Source organism: Gracilinanus agilis, chromosome 4 (genome assembly GCF_016433145.1).
Source record: "Gracilinanus agilis isolate LMUSP501 chromosome 4, AgileGrace, whole genome shotgun sequence".
Taxonomy (NCBI): domain Eukaryota; kingdom Metazoa; phylum Chordata; class Mammalia; order Didelphimorphia; family Didelphidae; genus Gracilinanus; species Gracilinanus agilis.
In genome coordinates this window covers 496,898,893-496,904,892 of record NC_058133.1, presented here as the reverse complement: position 1 = coordinate 496,904,892, position 6,000 = coordinate 496,898,893, and positions in this window count along the sequence as shown.

The following is a 6,000-nucleotide window of genomic DNA, read 5'->3' as shown; positions in this document are numbered from 1 at the left end:
TAGAAATTTTAACTAGAATAAGACACAGGCAGGGACAACATAGAAAAAAATTCTATGTTCTTCTATGTCTATACATACATTCTATGTATATAGAAAAGAATTCTATATAGAAAAGAATAATGGTGAGGGAAGAGATAAAGAAGTAATTCAGTAGAAATGAAGTAGAGGAAGACGCTCTGAAAAAGGGAGGTTCACATAGTAAAGAATAATTGAATACTATCAATAATTGATTCCCATTACTGATCACCTCTAACCTTCTTGCCTCTTTTTTTTAATCCCTTCCCTCCCCTCCCAAATACTAATTAATAATTAATATTGTTATTAATTATTATGTATAATATATAATTATATTTTATTTTTAGATATTCATATATAATTTATATAATTATATATTATGTTTATGTTAATATATTTTTATATTATATGTTGTATGTTGATATATAATTATATATTAAATATATTATATTATATTTATTATATGATGCATACTTATTTATATTTTGTGTTATATATTATATAATATTTGTTATACAATATATAGTTATAAATATATTATTATATAATACAGGATTATATAATAATATATAATTAGATGTAAATGTGATATATAATTAATTAATTGATGGAATTTATAAATTAATCATTGGTTCCAAGGCAGAAGCATGGTAAGGACTAGTCAATGGAGGTTAAGTGACCTGCCCAGGAAGGGGCTGAGGCCAAATTTGAACCCAGGACCCCCTATCTCTAGGCCTGACTCCCAATTCACTGGGCCACCGGGACGCAGCCCACCCTCATCTCTTGACCACGCTAATGTGGCGCCTCCATCCTTTCTCGCTGAGATAGGTCAGAAGAAGCCGAGTCAACAAGAGAGTGTGTGTAGGCCGAATAATGCGAGGCCTTGTCATTCCATAGGAATTATGGGGCTAGAAATATCTTTTCGGGGCACAGAATACAGGGGAGGGTGGGTCCAAGTGGTGGTTTTTGCTAATGAAGGGTTATTAGTTTCTTTCCCCTCCATAATCCTCAGGAGCTCTTGAGAAAGAGGCCTGCTTTGACTGCTGGCCCTCTGAGAGCCCATAGATGTTTCTCCACAGAGCCTCATTCTTCCAAATAAGACCCCCTTTCAGTTTCCTGCAGATTGGTCAAAGTGTTGCTGCTTTAAAAAAAGAAAAACCCAACCTGCATTGTATACATAACCAAGATTAGGTCCCAATAAAGTGTTCCTGTGATGACTCCCTTGTGAGCTTAGCCAAAGTGTGTCTAGACGTTTTCCCCCCTTTCTGCCTCTCTCCCAAACTGTTTCAACTTGGAAATAGGAAGGGATTTGTTTTAGTGCGGCTTAATGCTGACTCTTTACCCTTTTGTCAGAATGCATGTTGGTTGTTTAAATATTGTTTAGAGAGAAATAACCTCCAGCTTTCCCAGAGTGTTTTGCCTGTAAAGCAGCCCACTGGGAGGCTGGGCGAGAGGGAAGGGGCCTCACCTGCCTCTCACCGAGCGCGGCCTAGCAGAAAGGGCGCTCCGCCCAACAGATCCAGCTTTCTGGGATCCGGGATGGAAGGAGACACTTAATTAATATTATCCAAAATTTTTTTTTCCCCTTTTAGTTAAGTCTTACAGGAAGATATCCCGGAGATTATATTTTTAGCAACCACTTTAACGAGACAGGAGAGATTAATTTAAAATTGATCTTTCTGTGGCAGCCCCACTACTTAGCAAGCTGGAGGCCTACCTTGTGGGGCCCACCGTCCTCGGGGACCACAGCCGAATTCTCTGTGCTGCCAGTTGAAATCAGAAATCACAACCGCAGTGATTAGCAGTGAATTTCCTGATCTCAGTGCCTCAGGCAAAGGGAGGGAAGGAGGGAGAGATGGAGGGAGGGAGGGATGCTTTTCTTCCTAGCACTGGTTAACCCCTTAGGTAGGAGGCAGAATTGGAGAGACTTTGAAATTGGGCTTCTATTAGAAAGGTTGGTGTCCCCCATGGGGGGGAGGGGAGGGAGGGAGGGAGGGAGAGAGAGAGAGAGAGAGAGAGAGAGAGAGAGAGAGAGAGAGAGAGAGAGAGAGAGACACCAAAGAAAGAAATCGATGGTTGTTAATAGCTGGTTTGGGTTGGGCTAGAATGAGAAGTGCCCAGCAGCCTCTTAATTAGTCTCTTAGCTAATAGAAGAGACTCATTTCCAAGTGCCTGTGGCAGGAGAACATTTCTGCCTTCATTCCTGCGTCTGCCCCTGGCTGCCTGTGGTACAGACGGGATCATCAGAAATGTTTTGTAGGAAAGAGGAATGGAAGGACGGCTCCTAGGAACACAGACCCAGAACCAGAAGAGAATTTAGAAACTCTACAGTCTAATCCTCTTCGTTAGAGGTTAAGTGACTTGACCAAGGACACACCACCACAGTGAGACTTGTCAATAAAAATCATGAATGATATCCAATTTCATTTAAATTATAATTTCCAGCCTCCATCCCCATGAAGCCATATACTGAGGAAGGGACTTACAGGTTTCCATGGTTAACGTTCTAGCTGTCTTCTTCTTCTTTTGACCCTTGCCCCACTTCTCTAGGGAGGTTAATGGACAGGGTCTTCGCTCCAGGTGGATCTTTTGAAGCCTAAATTGAAGAGGTGATCGTATGAAAATATGGCTGTAACCAGACTCTGCCCCTCTCACCCTACCTCAACCCCCAGCCTATGAAGTTGAGATTCCTAGAATATACCAATAATGTATAAGTTTTTGTTTTTTACTTTTAGGAGCTTGCAGATTGTCTCCCTAATATCAGTAGCTTACAGTATTTGCACTCCTAGCCCCACTTCCAGCCTCTATTCTACGACGTACTTACTGGTCTACTATAGCTCATCACTATTGGTACACCCTGGAGGGATGCAGGTCACAGCCCAGCCACACTTTTATCCTTCGCAACTTCCATCTTTCTCTTCTCATGAATCTTCTCTGTGGGGTCCATCCAATCTGGTGGGCTCTTCTTCTAGAGCCCTTACATTTCATAGACACTTGGGGGACACAGAGTCTCTCCTTCGGTTATCCTTCACTTTCATTATAGGACTGGTCCATCTTTTCCTAGGGTTGGGCTAGAGCCAGCTTGAACCAGCCCAGGAGAGTGTGAACATTTTTACCTTAGAAATCTGGCATCGCTACAAACCAGGGTTCAATTTCTTGTTTGATTGATTATCTAGACTTAAGAAAAGGACGAAGACAGGGCAGCTAGGTGGTTCAGTGGACTGAAAACCAGGCCCAGAGATGGAAGATCCTGGGTTCAAATCTAGCCTCAGACTTGACCCTGTGCAAGTCACTTAAACCCCATTGCCTAGCCCTTACCTCTTTTCTCTCTTGGAACCAATACACAGTATTGATTCTAAGACAGAAGGAAAAGTGTTTGTTTAAGAAAGAAAGCAACAAAGAAAATATTAACAACAGATTAAACTTGAAAGTATATTGCATGGAATATTTTTTTGGAGAGCTGATTAAACATTTATCTACATTCGTCTCTCCGATGATGTTCTTTAAGACATTTCTTGGGCACAATTCTTCTCTGGTATGTGTGGCAGATTACTTATACAGATCACCAACTTTTCCATTGTCTTTTATATAACCCTTGAATTTAATAATTCAGAGATTATGGCATTACCTGAAAAAAAGAATAGTACAAAAGATGAGTCCTCATTTTTGAAGAAGCTTGGCGTCATTCAGAATACTCCAGAGTTTCCCAAAGGCAATCAAGCACACTCCCTTTTTTCTGTTCAGTTCTAGAACCAGCTTACTACCTATTCCCACCTTTCTTCATACAAGCAAATTTGTATTAGAAAGTGGTATTACCTTTGTCTAAAATTTGCCTCCATTTTAGAGAGAGATGAAGTGTCTCTTTACTGAAATTATTTGTAGTTCCCATTATGGCGATTTTTATAATTTTCCTTAGGAAATGGGAATAGTTTGTGTCATTATCTGTTCTTTTATCTACTTCCCTTTTTTAGATAGCTTGTTTAAATAGGTCAGGTTAGAAATGCTACTTCATACTTCTCATTTTAATTGTTTTAGTTTGGTATAGATTTTCATCTTTCCTCTAAGTCAGTATAAACCATTTTTCCAACATATTTAACCCTCTTCCCTTATGTTCCCTTTTACACTGAAGCCAATGAATATAAAATTATTTATTCATTTAATTTGAAGAATCTTGCTGAGTTCTTTAGAGCATTTCTTTTCCATTTTTATCCTTTGTAACAGGTATCAGTGCATAAGCTGCAATTATTTTCTTGGTATTTTTCTTGCAAATGCTGATCACATTTGGATAATCAGAGTAATTTGTGATTTCATTGATTATGGAGTTCCTGTCAATAATGCAGATCACAAACTATCTAAGCCTGTTCATTCTATGTAACTCTTATCCAAGTCCTCCAAAAAGCTTGCCATCAGACATCTACGCAATATGTTAAAAGTTTTCTTTTCTTTCTCCTTCTTGTAAAAGTACCAGTGATCTCAGAACCTCCTTTTTCTTGTCTGGAAAATGGGGATAATTCCAGTGGTTTCTGCTCACAAGACAATTGTAAGAATGGATAACCAATACAGTATATAGAAATCTCAGTTATTAACTGAGATTCCATTAGTATAGGTTCTCCAATGTGATAGCATATAGAAATCTTAGCTGATATAATTGGGAGAAATCTTTATTTGAGATCTCATTGGTAAGGTCTCCAATGTGATGACATATAGAAATCTCAGCTTTTATAATTGGTAGAGGTCTTTACCTGAGATTTCATTGGTATGGGCCAATGGTGCTAAACTCAAATAGAAATGGGAGCATACATAAGGATCCCAGCAGGCCACATATTGACTGAGAAAACCATATATTAACATTTTGCACATTCCATTTTATATTTATTTACATTATTACTCATTTTCCAATTTTATTTTCATCTGGTTTGCCTACAGTTGGGAGTGTTGCAGGCAATATTATGGCTGGTGTATTTGAGACCATGGGTGAAGAAATTCTTTCTACCTATGCAGATAAGTAGATATGCAATAACTTCCAGGCTTAGAGAGTTGCCTAGGGCATTGAGAGGTTAAGTGACTCACCTAGACTCATACAGCCATTATGTGACATCAGTGAAACTAGAACCCCCAGGTCTTCCTAGATCTGCAAAATTACTCTTCTAGAAATAGCATAACTGACAGAATTCTGATCTCTGGGCCAGGAAGAGCTGATTTTAAATCCTACCTTTGGCACTTAAGGGGGTATGAGATCTTGAGAGACATTTGATTTCTCTGAGCCTCAGAGAATAGTCTTGGATTCCAACCTCAGTTTCCTCATCTATAAAGATGAAGGGATTAGACTAGAAGGCCACTAAGGCATAATTGGACTGTAGCTAAATCTTGATTACTGTGAATAAGGAATTTATGAAATGGTGGCATATATTCAAATTTGCACTATTTGAGGTTATAATTATGTAAAATTAGATGATTGGGCCCAACCCAGTGGAAATATGCAGTGTGAATTCAAATAATACAAAAATTTCACCAATTCATTATTCACATACTAATCAGGACCTAGTTCTATAAGACTTCTGGGAATTCATTATAATCCCTGAAGGAGTTAAAAAGATGAGAGGTCCCTGTGGGCTAGCATATGTGAAAATAGTGTCATAAAAAAACATCCAATTTGAGCTGGAACATGAATACTTTAACTCTGTTCTAGATCTGTGAGCTGTAGAAGGAAATGGCAAACCGCTACAGTTTCTTTGCCAAAAAAACCCCACATGAGGTCACAAAGAGTCAGACATGACTGAAGCGAATGAACGACAACAAATTTACAAAACCAGCAGGAACATGAGCCGAAGATTCCATTGTACTTAACCCCACTGATGTCCTCGCTCCCACCTGAGGACCCAGCATAGCCTATGAGTTTATGATTCACTGGCATTAAGTATAAGAGTTCATCCGTGTCCTGGCCAGACAGAGGAATGACAGCTTCTACACTATCTACCTTAGTAA